The sequence below is a fragment of the Carya illinoinensis genome, chromosome 15 (assembly GCF_018687715.1).
Source record: "Carya illinoinensis cultivar Pawnee chromosome 15, C.illinoinensisPawnee_v1, whole genome shotgun sequence".
NCBI classification, from domain to species: domain Eukaryota; kingdom Viridiplantae; phylum Streptophyta; class Magnoliopsida; order Fagales; family Juglandaceae; genus Carya; species Carya illinoinensis.
The window spans coordinates 4,479,195-4,495,366 of NC_056766.1; the positions used below are offsets into that span (position 1 = coordinate 4,479,195).

The 16,172-nt window shown below is 36.9% G+C and overlaps 1 long non-coding RNA gene and 1 pseudogene across 2 annotated transcripts; both read right to left on the reverse strand.

Moving 5' to 3' along the window:
- Positions 1-2,189: 2,189 nt before the first annotated feature.
- On the reverse strand, positions 2,190-5,442 carry LOC122297726. 2 transcript variants are annotated; one of them, XR_006238867.1, is made up of 3 exons: positions 5,188-5,442; positions 3,738-3,809; positions 2,190-2,623 (listed from the first exon to the last, which is right to left on the reverse strand). It is a non-coding gene; the product is annotated as an uncharacterized LOC122297726 (long non-coding RNA). The 2 variants fall into 2 exon arrangements; XR_006238866.1 differs by lacking the exon at positions 3,738-3,809.
- A 277-nt stretch (positions 5,443-5,719) lies between these two features.
- LOC122297713 lies at positions 5,720-14,881 on the reverse strand (annotated as a pseudogene).
- Between the last annotated feature and the right edge of the window lie 1,291 nt (positions 14,882-16,172).

Below are 16,172 nucleotides of genomic sequence, written 5' to 3' on the forward strand. Positions count from 1 at the left end.
AGACAATAGCCACAATTATAAGTGGCCTCCACTACTTTTCCTTCATTAATTTACCATAGGTTTCTCAAGAACTTTAAATATTCCATTCTCCTCTTAATTATAGAAAGAAATACATAACTTTATTTATCAATTTAGTGAGTATTCCATTACCCCCCATTTAGTGAACGTAAAAAACAGATGTTTATATGGAGAATCAAAGTATGTACCATCAATCCATCCTGACCTGCCTACTGCATGCCTATCATGATCAGATGAAAATATTCAGATGAAAGTATGTTGTGAAAGAAAATTTATGCCAGTTTTGATCGTGTAATTGGATATATATGATATTAGTAAGAAATATGTTTTTATGAAGTCCAAATGATAGCTTTGAAAAATATTGGGACTGTTTCTAATTTGATTAAGATTAAGTTAGGATAGTGAGTTGAGATCAAAGTTGAAAGTTAAATAAAATATTATTTTTTAATAAGAAATAATAGTCGAGGGTGTGCAAGCGCCGCGCAATTATTTTAAAAAAAGTAAATAAATACGACACTCACATGAAAAAATTTAATTTTTTAATAATGGATTTGATTTTTTTAATTTATATACATTAGCATGAGACATTACTTTAATTTATATATTTTTAATTTACATACGTCTTGGATGGAGCCTCATATTTATGATTATCATCTTTTCTATTTGAGTTGATGTCAACATCCATATTGTCTATAATAGTTTTTTGAAATAAAATTAATATAAATAATGGATATGTATTTATAAAACATTTTAATCAATATGTTTTGCGTCGTATTTCTAGTATAGTACTCAAGTCTCCTAATTAACACCCCCCGAATTGACTGAACAATAAAAAATAAAACCATTAATTATAAATATAAAATCTGATTCAAAACATACGGTCTAATTACTTATTACCTTTTTTATTGTCTTTAAGTTTTGAACTGCATGTTTTATACCGTTCATTCATTTCACTTTTTATTACTTTATTCATTTCACTTTTTCTCCCCTTTTCGGTTTGAATGCCCCTTTAATTTACACATCGTTTCTTCACTGTCCTTTTTTAGTTTTACGCTTCTTTAGGAAAACAAGGTTATTTTTTCTTCTTGATTTTGTTGCCTCTGTTTTCGGTGTCATCATGTGGCTATTGTTTTCTTTCTAATTTTGTTCCCATCAATTTTAACGCTTCTTTAGGGAAACATGATTAACATATGTTCGAATGTTGGTTAATTTGTCTTTCAAATTTAGTTTCGGTTTAAACAACAGTTTATATTTAGTTACGGTTTACCAACCGCCATAAATTCTAAACCGATACAAAAACTCAAATATATTGTAGTACATATAGGTAAGTAACGTACTGAAAAATAATATATATACACTTGTGAAAACCAATTCTATATCTGAAATCTAATTCTTTTTCTTATAGGAAAGAGAAAATAATTAGATTTTTTCTTCTTTTGTCTTCGAGTTTCCAACATTCTACTTCTGTAATTGAGGTTTTAATTATTATTCTACTTTTCCATGTTTAAAGATATATGTTTGGATAAAAAAAATAATTCTTTTTTATAGAAAGTAGAAAAATTTTCATATTGAAACATTAAGATACATATAATTTACCAAAAAATAAATCACGAATAAAAACTTATGACATACATTTACACGAATACTCAAAAAGCACACACCTAATTAGATACATGAACGAATTGCTCACTGATACAAAAGCACACCAATACAAAAGCACGCAATATAGCAAAGCACACGAGTTAACAATACTTTAGCATACCGAAAGATCTCACTACAACATAACACACATTTTGTGTCGGTGAAAATCGCAGCAATAGCTCAAAATCAGCTCGCAAAAAAGCTTTCCCGTCCCATGCTGTTCGCTGCTTCGTGGTCGGTAGAAGTTGGTCTCAAAAAGTTTTACACGGCGCAGCAAGAATGCAACGCAAAAAGCAGGAAATCTACCTGCGAATTGGGCGCCGCAATTTACATGTTTAATCTACCGCCAAAGATGCTGAATGGTGCAAATCATTAATTTTTAGCGTCCATTTTTAGAGTCACAAATACTACCACAGCGCCGCAATATATAGTTGTTGTGACAGTGTACTTAACATCGCAAAAACGTTGTCATTGCTACTGCAAAGTTAATTGATAAAGTTTTTTATTTATGGCGAAAAGTATGAGACGCAAACAGTTCTAAGCAAAACAGACGATCATAGTAATATAATTAAAACCAAACTTTGCCGAACGTAAGATAATCTATTCATTTTTGTAATAAATAAAAACCAAGCCCATCGAACTAATTGAAAAATATGGGTGCCAACTTCTCTTCAACCATTCTTCAAACTTGGAGGGCGTACCATGTTTAAACGTGCCAATTGGAACCAAGTATTGAGTTTGACATGAATATAGTTGAAATCATTTCATAGTACAGATTCTAAACAACCCCCAATTTTGAACACATCATGATTAGTTGAACATAAGCCATCATTCTTGTCAGAGAGAGTTGCACATCCACCAATCATGATCTTAGAAAACACCATTCTCGATAGAAATATTTGCAGGTTTGACATCTAGGTGAGCTGTGTATCAATCATGCAGAGTCTTGCAAGGCCTTTGCAACCTGTCCAAATCATTCATGAGAGATTATATAATAATTTGAAAAGGAAATTCATCAAGATGCTCAGATCAGTTTAGCACATGGAGACAGAATGGTAAACCCACTCCTAGCTGCATCTAAGACCATTGGGCTTTACCCACTCCTCCATCTAATACCAAATTATTATAACATAATCTAAAATAAATATGAACCCAAGCCTCAAAATTAATGGCAGGAAAAAATTTGCAAGAATCCTGATTGGGAATCAACCACCACTCAAAATCCCCTTGTAGCAACAACTGCCACACACATAGGACGCTTTCTAAGAAAATTTATGTTAACACAGAGGATTTCAAACAGTCTGTCAGCCTTATTTCCAATAAAATAACATTGTCATCATATCAAAACATCTCAACAACCAGCAATGAATGGATTTATGTTTATTAACTTTATCTTACCTTTTTTTTTTTTTTTTTTTTTGATGTCGGGGAACCTCTCCAAGGCAGGGCCCTTTGGACCCACCCCTGCAGAATAAACCCCGGTCCCGTGCACCGCACCCTCGGAAGTTTCCCTACACGGAACTGGTTAAATCGCTGGCTTTTCACCAGGGGGTGTGGCCCCAAAGGATTGTTTGCACCCATGAGGTGTTGAACCTTGGACCTTGAAGGGAATGAGACCCCAAGACCAATGCCTTCACCACTTAGGCCAACCCCTTGGGGTTATTAACTTTATCTTACCTATCAACTACCCAATTAAGATTTTGAATTTGAGGAAAAACTGACAGTTTTACAGCCATCAAATCCACCAAGCTGATAAACTGCAGGCAAACAAGATGCTTGTTTGCTTATTTGCCTGCAACAATTGCACCAGCAAAATAAACTCTATATACAGGCTAAGCCCTTTCAGTTCTCTTGCCACAAGTTTGATATTTATCAATTATTAGAGAAATATATGTCATAGAATTGACATAAAGTAAACAACTTGTTCAAAATAGATTGTGGAAACCCACAAGCTTATGACTTAATACGCTTAAGTCACAGTAAAATTATACATTAAGCTGGATGTAGCAGTAATAGACCACAGATTCAATAGGTATACTGAATAGAACAAGCTTATTTTGAAAGTGTGATTAACTCACCATGTAGTAGCAAATGCTGCAGTATTCTTCTTAGTAACTTAAAGTCATTTTGTGGTCACTTGTTAATTGCATCTATAAAAAAAAAAAGATAAAAAAATGGGAGTACTCTACATAGAAGAAACTGCCTGACCCCTTTGCCATATTCCCTTGACCTAAATCTATCGGTGAGGTGCATCCAACTTTTGTCCATCTGAAAAATTAAATATTTAAACACTATGTTTATTATCATAGACATCCAATCTAACAAACATGGAGTGGAGTTAGTAAAAACCAAAACTTATTATCTAGCAACTTCATGTGAAAACCTCCCACATTAAAAATATTAGAGCACATTATATACCTCAAGAATAGAGTGTGAAATATTATGCAAAGCTGAAAACAGGGGATAAAGTTTGGCTGTAAAAATGAAACGACCATTCTTGCAGCTGAAAAAAGGGAACTGAAGTTGGAAATATTGAGAAGCCTAAAAAATGTCAACAGCAAAGCATGAAGCATTAACAAGTGCCAACTTTATCTTAAATTGGTCCAAAATGCCAACATGCATTGGAAAAGCATAAATTTCGTCATGATTACTCACAATGTTTTCTCAAAAATAGGTAGGGGTTACAATGCATTTTGCTGGTAAAGTGAACTAGTTTAGATTTGTAATTGTTCCTAATGATGCCTTTATATGTATGTATGTGTTCTTTGTGTGGCAGTGGGTGAATTTTTTTAAAGGGCACAAGCTATGAATATGAACCACACTGAAAATACAGTGCTTCAACGAGGAAATTTCTGCAGGTAAACATTCAGATTAGTACCTAAGTTGATGTAATGGAATGTTTGGGGCTTATATTTTCAGTGTTCAATGAAAAACAAATTTAAGGTTGTGGATCTTGAGGGTTAAAAGAAATAGCCAAAGTAGTATCCAACAATTTTAGAAATAGTTGTGGATCAATATATTAGGGAGCATATTTACAACATTCCAATAAAAATTAGAAAATGCTTTGGGTACAATTCAATCTAACACACTAATACTAAAGCCAACACTACGCTCTAAATTCCCATATGCCAAAGAAGAACTCAAGCTCACTGTTGTTCAGTGTAAAATTCAAAAGCCCATTTCATCTAATGCCCAAAGCCCTAGTCTGTGAATAATTCTGGTTTAAATCAACAATGTGGTACTAATTTTGCATATCATTAATGAAATTCTACAGAATTTGAACGACCAAAATAAATATCAATTAACAGCATAATTTATCGATCCATTCAATATATCAGGTTCATGATCACTAAACTTAGAACCAAACACACGTAGAAGCCAATTATACTCTAGAACCCATCCCGAATAAATTTTTAATTTCAAAACTGAACGAAACACATGCAGTTAAATATTATACTCTAGAAACAAGTTTGGACGAGAGAGACCGAGAGAAAGGAAAATCACAGCAGATGAGTGGCAAATGATTACCTTCTTCTTGCGGCGTGCTATTGTGGGCCAGAGAAAATCTCTATCGGAGTGAAAGTGAGGGACCAATCGACCAGATTTGTGGGTTATGTGCTGCAAATAGAGATCAGCCAGAGAGAGAGACAGAGAGGCCTTAGCACAGACGTGGGGCAATAACGATGCGGCTTGGGGCACTTTGTGTGATAGAGACAAAGATGTGGGAAGGGGCGGCAAGGGGTACTAGGGTATCGGGCTGGGGAAGAAGAAAAAGAGGGGAAAATATACATCCTTAGTTCCTTACCTGTTACGGCGAAAAAAAACTTAAATTTGCATTTTGCGTCGGTTCAAAATCGTAGTGAAATAAACACAAACTGCGGTTAAAATAAATCTCAGTCAGAATTGTATGCGGCGACAAAATTCGCGCCGTAAAAGATAGCTTTAGCGTCATGTCTCCAAGCGCCGTAACTAATTGGACTGGCAAGATAACTTTGCGTCAATACATATAACGCCGGTAATATTTTAGACGCTAAAAGTGGATTGTGTTGTAGTGTCTGTTAACATCCTAACTTGCAAGGATCGAGACCAAAATCTCCAATTAGTCGATGGGCATATTTGAATCCAATCCAAGCAATGGAGCTAGGCCAGCTTATGGAAAGTAGGCGATAGACTCAAGATAGAAGCACCTACTAATTGTTGTAGGCAATGACAGCACAAAAATGACGATCTAGAAAAGCTGGAAGGATTTGGAAAGAGAAAGATAGAAAGAAATAGAGATTTGAAGGAAGATGCTAGCAGCTTATTGGTGGTGAGAGTAAGAAAACATGGTGGGGAGTGAGGGGCAGACAAATAAGTGTATGCAATGGATAGTAGCAATATTAGATCATCCTGACAGTCAAAGATTGAGCCTGTGTTAACCCCTAAGGATTATGGATTATCTGCCATCATCTATTGGTTTTAGTGTTTCATTTCCCATGCTATCAATGGTGCCTGCCGAACAACAGCCAGTGCTGACATCAATACTTGAGGATTGCATGGACGTACTAACTAAGCAGTTGCTCACTCTCTTCTATGTTGTGATTAGCTTTTTTCCTTGATTACCTTTCCTTAATTCTCAATCCATCTAGTTCCATTGCCACTTCCTTCATGGTAGGCCTATCGTCTCCTTTAACACTAAGGCTTCTTTTTACAACATCAGCAACTTTTTTTAGTTCTTCAGCATTACTCCCATCGTAGATGTGATCATCAAGAATTTCCAATAGGCGATCATTTTCTACCATAGAAACAAAGTATGTCGCCAAATTTCTCTCACTTTCAGGCCTAAGGAAACAAATTACTTTCTTACCTGTTAATAACTCTGCTAAAACAACACCAAAACTATAGACATCACTTTTTTCCGTTAGATGACTAGTACGATAGTATTCTGGATCCAAGTACCCATGTGTTCCTTGCACCAACGTAGTTAAATGTGCTTGATCCAAAGGAATGAGCCTTGAAGCTCCAAAGTCTGATATTTTTGCTGTGTGGTTATCATCCAAAAGTATATTTGCAGTTTTCACGTCTCTACGTATAATTGGCATAGAAGCTTCACAATGTAAGTATGCAAGAGCTCCTGCAGTTTCTGTAGCTATCTTCAGACGCTTGTCCCATGAGAGTAAGGATGATCGGCTTGCATCATGAATATAGTCATAAAGTGTCCCATTACTGATGAACTCATAGACTAGTAAGGGAACTTCTGTTTCCAAGCAACAACCTAACAATTTGACAACATTCCGGTGGTTGATTTGAGTAAGCACAATTACCTCATTTATGAATTGCTCTATCTGACTTTGATCACTAATTTTGGACTTTTTAATAGCAACCACTTTGTTATTTGGCAACACTCCTTTGTAAACAGTTCCATAGCCTCCTTGACCAAGGATTTTACTGTTGTCATAATTATCCGTTGCCTTTTTAAGTTCTTCTACACTATAGATTTTTGTTGTATCCATAGATCCCGTGCAATTGTGGAGTCGTTGTTGTAACATTAATCCACCATTTTGCTTGAACCACTTCTCTTTGAGTTTAACGAGTTTTCTTTTCTTGAGTCCCCAATATACCCAGGAGGTTCCCACAAAGAGCACTAAGAGGCATATGCTGACACCTGTATTTGCATATTCAAAGTTACAACATGCATTTCAGCCAATTAGACAGTTTCGTATCTCTATCGAGAAGATTATGAACCTTATATGTATTATATTAAGATGACTCAACCAAGATTAATTTAAATACAATGTTTGTCAAGTAAATGATCTACTGCAGTAGTTTTCAAAGTAAAAATCAGTGAGGTTGGGAAATAAAATTCTTATAAATGTATGTAGGTACGTACCCAATGCAATGCTGATGATCTTATTATTATATTGGCCAAGTACTATAGGCCTGCAATCTGTTCCGTCTTTCCTTCCATCACCTTCGTATCCCTTGGGACAAGTACATGTGTAATTTCCATCAGTGTTGGTGCATGTTGCATTAGCATTGCAAGGCTTCCGAAGGCCCATGCACTCATCAATATCTGAAGCACAGTAAATATATATAGCCGGCCGTCACAAGAAATTTCAATGTTTCCATACAAACTTAAAAATAAAAAATAAAAAATTATGGGGATGTAAAACCACTTGCAAATGTGTTGTATCAATAGATCATAAAGGATAGCATCACTCTAGAGCAAATAACCATTCGGCAAGCTAAACTGATCAGCCTAATTAAATTAAATAGAAAAATGATAGTTGTAGTACAAACGCAATACAATCACTTTAAAAAAATGAATAAAGAGGAGATTTACCTGAAAAAAAAAATATTTAATAGTAGCTCTATTCTTTTTCAAAATGACTCTATGATGCTGCATAGTCTACGACTATATGTTACATTACTCAATTAAGCATCAGATAAAAACGAAGATATAAGATCATTTACCTTGGCAACTCTTAGGTCCATCAGGGATGTATGGGTTCCCTCGATAACCCTCCGAGCAACTGCAACGATAACCAGGGCCGTTGGTGGAATGGTAACAATAACTATGATTTGCCTTACATGCATAGCTTCCCTTATTTTTCTTAGCATCTTTGCATGTCTTATTTCCAATTACCTAATCAAGCACCAGGGGTACAGTGCTCCTATTCTTTAAGTTTGCGAAATCTAAGGAGGAAAATTTGTATGCTTGTTCATCCACTATAAAGCCGTAACCACATGATTGATCTTCGAATTCTTTGCCACCAGGTAAGGTGTCGTTGTTCAAGCTCCGAACATTCAAAATATACCCCGTTGCTCCTTTTGGGATAGAAGTCTGGCAGCAACCAATGCCAGAGCAAGACCCGTTAACCACGGTGAGATTTTGGTCACAGAGTGATAAGCATCCAGTGGTGAAGCCCTTTTGTCCCTGATCTGAACCTTGAATATACGTATACACATCACAACCAACAGCAGTGATCTTGTTCCTCGTTTCTGAGATGCGAAAACTTGACAAATTAAGCAAGGCAGAGATGCGCGTGTAGTCCACAGTTGCCGTTCTTTTCATGCAATAATCATGCGTTGATGAATTGGAACCGCAAGCTGGGTTGTTGGGATTTGAACCAGCTACGAGGAAATCGTAGCCATTGTCTGGATGGTTTAGGCCTTTTCGGCCTTTGCAAAGTAGGGCTACGGAGTTTGAGACTCGCAGTTCACCATTTAGTACTGATATGTGCTCAACAGGTATATCGCGGTCCAGAAATGGTCTTGGAGGATGAAACGTGTGGTTACAAGTGATGACAAAAGCTTGGTCAAGGGAACAGCTCTGGCTTGTTCCAAATGGGTAGGGGATATTAATATTTCCACACATACGGTCGCAGATTGAGTTTGGAATAGAAGATGTTGTGGCTGCTAAAATTATGACCCCGAGTAGCAGTTGTTGCAGAAGTTTTCCAACCATAATATCCATGGCTTTCCTTTCTGCTTTCTTTGTGCTGCAGACAACTTTAAATGGCCTCTTCTCTGTAGAAGTCAATTAGGTACGTACCTTTAGCGGGACTAATTAGGATGAGTTAGAATTTCCTTCAACGCAAAACAGCAAGAAATATGTATCAAATGTAGCGGTAAAGCCACTTTTATGGACTTTTATGGGTCAAAAATGGTGGCTAGTTGAGCTTGCATTCATATTTGCTTCCGCCATCTTCCACTTGCTTCCGCTATCTTCCACCGCCAAAGCCACCTTTCTTGGGTCAAAAATGGTGGCTAGTTGACAACCTACATCAAGCTTGCGTTCACATTTGCTTCCGCCATCTTCCAGTTGCTTCCGCCATCTTCCACCTCCTTTAACTCCTATAAATACATGTTTTTGCTTTTAGAAACCTATCCCATTTTGAAAGAAAAATTTAGAGAAAGAGAGAGAGTTTTAGAGAGAAAAATAGTGAGGTTTCTCCTATATATTGTCTCTCCTTTTATAAGAAAGAGTGAGTTTTCTCCTTTTATAAGAGAGGGTATTGTCAATTGTGCTCTCCTTATTCAAGAGAGAAATTCTTGTAATCCTTTTGCTATAAGTGAAATTCTTCTACAATTGGAGTTCCTTATTATTTCTTTTATTCTTTCTCATTTCTACTTCAGTTGTAATTGTATGCCCCAGTACCACAACGTCCTAACAGTGGTATCAGAGCATCAGGTTTATAGCCGGTTTTCGTGTTACAATTAGATCCAGTTAGTGGAAAGGAGGAATCTTCAATAATGGCGACGAAGTACGAAATAGAGAAGTTCAATGGGAGTAATTTCTCATTGTGGAAAATGAGAATAAAAGCAATTTTGAGGAAAGATAATTGCTTGACGGCAATTGGAGATAGGCCCGATGAGATCACTGACGACGGCAAGTGGAACGAGATGGATGGCAATGCTATTGCTAATCTGCACCTAGCACTAGCTGATGGAGTATTGTCAAGTGTGGCGGAGAAAAAGACAGCAAAAGAGATATGGGATACTCTGACAAAATTGTACGAGGCCAAATCACTACACAACAAAATTTTCTTGAGAAGAAAACTTTACACCCTTCGGATGATGGAGTCAACTATGGTGACAGACCACATCAACACCCTCAACACTTTATTTTCACAGCTCACAGCAATGGGGCATAACATAGAGACGGGTGAACGTGCTGAAATTCTACTTCAAAGTCTACCTGATTCGTATGATTAACTCATCATCAACTTAACCAACAACATTGAAGTTCTAGTCTTCGATGATATTGCAGCTGCAATTCTTGAAGAAAAAAGTCGGCGCAAAAGCAAAGAAGATAGACCAGGAGGTTCACAATAAGCCGAAGCTTTGGTAATGACGAGAGGGAGATCAACGGAACGTGGCCCCAGTGGGAGTCAAAATCAGAGTAGATCAAAATCCAGAAGTAAGAAGAATGTCAAGTGTCATCACTGTGGCAAGAAAGGGCACTACAAAAGGGAGTGTTGGCATCTCAAGAAGAACGAAGAAGCCAAAGGAAAAGGCCCTGAGTTGTCAAAAGCTCAGGGTTGTGTAGCAAGCACCTCAGATGATGGTGAAATTTTATACAGTGAGGCAACAACAGTTACTGAAGGTAGAAGAAGATTTGCTGATGTCTGGCTTATTGACTCAGGAGCAACATGGCATATGACTCCCCGGAGAGAATGGTTCTATCAATATGAACCTATCTCAGGAGGATCTGTGTTCATGGGAGACGATCATGCCTTAGAGATTGCTGGTATTGGTACCATCAAATTGAAGATGTGTGACGGTACAATTCGCACCATTCAGGAGGTACGACATGTGAAAGGCCTGAAGAAAAATCTATTGTCTTTAGGACAATTAGATAATAGTGGGTGTAAAACCCATATTCAAGATGGGATCATGAAAATAGTTAAAGGCGCGCTTGTAATGGTGAAAGTGGAAAAGATAGCTGCAAATTTGTACATGCTTAAAGGAGAAACATCCACTGCGCTGGCAAGTTCGGCAGAAGAATTAACAATGATGTGGCACCGTAAGCTTGGCCACATGTCGGAACGAGGTTTGAAGATTCTTGCTGAACAAAAGCTTCTTCCAGGACTCAAAAAGGTTTCATTACCCTTTTGTGAGCATTGTGTTACTAGTAAGCAGCACAGATTGAAATTCAGTAGTTCCTCTGCTAGAAGTAAAGCTATCTTAGAACTAATCCATTCTGATGTTTGGCAAGCACCAGTTTTGTCCCTAGGAGGAGCAAAATACTTTGTGTCATTTATTGACGATTACTCCAGGAGATGTTGGGTGTATCCAATAAAAAATAAAGCAGATGTATTTCCAGTTTTCAAAATATTCAAAGCGCGGGTTGAGCTTGAATCTGAAAAGAAGATCAAGTGTTTAAGGACAGACAATGGAGGAGAATATACTGGTAGTGAATTTGATAGCTTCTGTCAACAAGAAGGTATCAAAAGGCAGCTCACGGTGGCATACACTCTACAACAAAATGGAGTAGCAGAGCGGATGAACAGAACCTTGTTAGAACGAACAAGAGCGATGTTGAGAACTGCGGGAATGGCCAAGTCATTTTAGGCAGAAGCAGTCAAGACTGCTTGTTATGTGATCAATCGGTCACCATCAACCGCAATTGATCTGAAAACGCCGATGGAGATGTGGACTGATAAGCCAGCTGATTATTCTCACTTACATACATTTGGAAGTCCTGTTTATGTTATGTACAACGCCCAAGAAACATCAAAGCTAGATCCAAAATCTAGAAAATGTATTTTCTTAGGGTATGCTGATGGAGTCAAGGGGTATCGCCTGTGGGATCCCACTGCCCGCAAGGTGCTAATCAGCAGGGATGTTGTATTTGTAGAAGATAAGGTACAAGAAAAAGAAAATGATAGCGCTTCAAAAGAGAAACCAGAGACTACTACAGTTCAAGTTGAAGAAAGACAAGAATTAGAAGTTCCAGATTCTTCTGAAGCAATATCAGAGCACGAAGAACAAGAACAAGCTGAGTGTGCAATTCCACAAGTTCGACGGTCAACTCGGGAGAGAAGAAAACCAACTTGGCACTCAGAGTACATCATGGAGGGAAATGTCGCATACTGTCTACTAACAGAAGATGGAGAACCGTCAAATTTCCATGAGGCTACAAATAGTCAAGAAGCTTCTCTGTGGATGGTTGCAATGCAAGAAGAAATTGAAGCTCTCCATAAAAACAAAACATGGGATCTTGTACCACTACCACAAGGAAGGAAGGCCATCGGAAACAAATGGGTTTACAAGATCAAACGAAATGGCAATGATCAAGTGGAGCGGTATCGTGCTAGATTGGTGGTTAAAGGATTCGCTCAGAAAGAAGGCATAGACTTCAACGAAATATTCTCTCCTGTTGTTCGACTCTCAACGGTTCGAGCAGTCCTTGCGATGTGTGCTACATTTGACTTGTACTTAAAACAACTGGACGTGAAAACTGCATTTCTTCATGGAGAAATTGAAGAAGAAATTTACATGCTCCAACCAGAAGGTTTTGAAGAAAAAGAAAAAGAGAACTTGGTTTGCAGGTTGAACAAATCTCTATACGGTCTCAAACAGGCGCCGAGATGTTGGTATAAGAGATTTGATTCCTTTATCATGAGCCTTGGATACAACAGACATAGTTCAGATCCTTGTGTTTACTACAAGAGATTTGGTGATGGTAATTTCATTATTCTGTTGTTGTATGTTGACGACATGTTGGTAGCAGGCCCCAACAAAGATCGTATTACAGACTTAAAGGCACAGTTGGCTAGAGAGTTTGAAATGAAAGACTTGGGACCAGCAAACAAGATTCTAGGGATGCAAATTTACCGAGACAGAAATAATAGGAAGATATGGCTTTCTCTGAAAAATTATTTGAAGAAAATCTTGCGACGCTTCAACATGCAAGATTGTAAGCCAATTTCTACCCCTCTTCCTATTAATTTCAAGTTATCCTCAAGTATGAGTCCTAGCAATGAAGCAGAGAGGATGGAAATGTCTCGAGTACCGTATGTATCAGCAGTGGGTAGCTTAATGTTCGCTATGGTTTGTACAAGACCAGACATTGCACAGTTAGTGGGAGTGGTTAGTCGATACATAGCGAATCCTGGTAAAGAGCATTGGAGTGCTGTAAAGAGGATCCTGAGATATGTCAAGGGTACCTCAAATGTCGCATTATGTTATGAAGGATCAGACTTTACTGTCAGAGGCTATGTTGATTCAGATTATGCAGGTGATCTTAACAAGAGCAAGTCCACCTCAGGTTATGTGTTTACTCTTGCTGGAGGAGCTGTAAGCTGGGTTTCAAAATTGCAGTCTATCGTGGCTACTTCTACAACGGAGGTAGAATATGTCGCAGCTACACAAGCTAGCAAAGAGGCAATATGGTTGCAAATGCTACTGGAAGAGCTCGGACACGTACAAGAGAAGGTTGATTTATTTTGTGATAGTCAGAGCGCTTTGCATTTGGTAAAGAATCCAGCATTTCATTCAAGGACAAAGCACATACGAGTTCAGTATCACTTCGTTCGTGAGAAGGTGGAAGAAGGAAGTGTGGATATACAAAAAATCCATACAAAAGACAACCTAGCAGATATATTAACAAAGCCAATTAATAATGACAAGTTTATCTGGTGTCGATCCTCCTTAGGCCTAGCAGATATGTAAGCGGCATGGAGATGGAAAGTGTAGAAAAGATAGAAGGATTACAAAAGTGACTTTAAGTGGGAGATATGTAGCGGTAAAGCCACTTTTATGGACTTTTACGGGTCAAAAATGGTGGCTAGTTGAGCTTGCATTCACATTTGCTTCCGCCATCTTCCACTTGCTTCCGCCATCTTCCACTTGCTTTCGCCATCTTCCACCGCCAAAGCCACCTTTCTTGGGTCAAAAATGGTGGCTAGTTGACAACCTACATCAAGCTTGCGTTCACATTTGCTTCCGCCATCTTCCAGTTGCTTCCGCCATCTTCCACCTCCTTTAACTCCTATAAATACATGTTTTGAAACCTATCCCATTTTTAAAGAAAAATTTAGAGAAAGAGAGAGAGAGTTTTAGAGAGAAAAATAGTGAGGTTTCTCCTATATATTGTCTCTCCTTTTATAAGAAAGAGTGAGTTTTCTCCTTTTATAAGAGAGGGTATTGTCAATTGTGCTCTCCTTATTCAAGAGAGAAATTCTTGTAATCCTTTTGCTATAAGTGAAATTCTTCTACAATTGGAGTTCTTTATTATTTCTTTTATTCTTTCTCATTTCTACTTCAGTTGTAATTGTATGCCCCAGTACCACAACGTCCTAACATCAAACCTAAGAGATGAAATAGGGGATGTTATTATAGCATGCAGTAAGATAGAAAATGAGATGACAAACCTAGAAAATGTTCAAGTTTTAGCAATGTTAAGAGGGCTGCAGTTTTGTGTTCAATAGCTAGGGAGTCCCGAAGCTGATATTGGAAACTGATTGCATTATTGTTGGTTAATGAGCTTCAATCATCTGGTGAAAATTTAACACCTCTTAGACGTTTCCTGCAAGAAATATAGAGATTGTTGAGCTATTTCCAAGAGTGTAAAGCGTACATGTTCACAGATTGGAAAATGAATTAAGCTGGACATATATTGGCTAGACATGCTTAGAATCTGGTAGATACTTATGAAATGTGGTGGGATCATGTCCCAATGTCGGTTTCCCAAGCTATTTGGCTTCATAAGAACAATTTGTAATGCTTTTATGTTTAATGACATTGATGTTTTCCAATATATGTATATATATATGTATATAATGTATCAGTATTAATAATTTGAGTATAAAGTGTAAAACTTGTAGTAGTACTATTTATAATATACAAACAAGTATTTCCAGTACTGTAGAAAAAGTGAGCTAAAAAAAACCAAAATAGGTAAAAGGAAAGACATGCAGGTGGAATAAAACTCAAATTATAAAATAGGTCTTCAAAAGTAGCAAAATAACAAACAAAAAATTCAAGCAGTTGATCTGACAAGAGTTATCTTATCCAAAGATAAAGGTAGCAAAAAAAAAATGTCATCATGTTAATTTATTACCGATAAGGCAAAAGATTCCTGCAACATTAATTTAAGTTCAGCTCAATCATATCATTGAATGACTCGAATTGAAAAAGAAGTCTTTCTTTTTTCTTTTATAAGATCAACAATAATTTAAGTAAAAGATTTTCACAACAATCATTTGGAATGACTTGAAAAAAAATCTTTCTTTTTCTTTTATAATATCAACAATAGTTTATGGAAATGTTAGTATTCAAAATAAATTATTCAAACGAAAAACGAGTACCAGAAATTTCATTTGGAGATCATATCGTGCAACAAATGATGTAATAAATATCCCCACCTCTTGCGGCACGCTTAGATCATTCAGACAAAGGATATCTTATCCAGTCAAAAAATGAGAGAGTCTTTATGACTTGGAAAGCAAATTAAAGATTTCCACGTAAAACAGTCTTTTTTTTCTTTTCTTTTCTAAGAAGTCTTCCACTAGCACTACTTTTATGGTAAAGAGTTCAAGTAGGCCCAAAGAAACACATAGCACTACTTTTATGGTTTTATCCTTTATGTATCAAATTATCAAAACTAAAAAATATAGCCTTAAATAAAATGTATATCAGTATTAATAAAGTGAAAAGAGAGAGAGAAAAACAAAAAAAAAAAACATTGAAAATGAAACACATCATGAGTGAAAGATTTTCACGTACAACAATAATTTCATCCAAATGTAATTTATGACTGACAAAAGAAATCTCATCCAAAGCAAATTAGGCCATCGTGTTAATTTATGACTGACAAAGCAAATTAAAGATTTTACGCACAACAATAATTTTAGAGAGACTACTCGTAAAAGAAATATTTCTTTTCTATCTTTTTTTTTTTTCTTTTTTTTCTTTTTCCTTTAATCCCAACAGGTTTCTCGATAGTAGGACTATGAATATGCATCACCTGCCCCACTTGAGCACACTAGAATTATTAGCCACTTCCTTCGTCTGCCCCGCTTTCT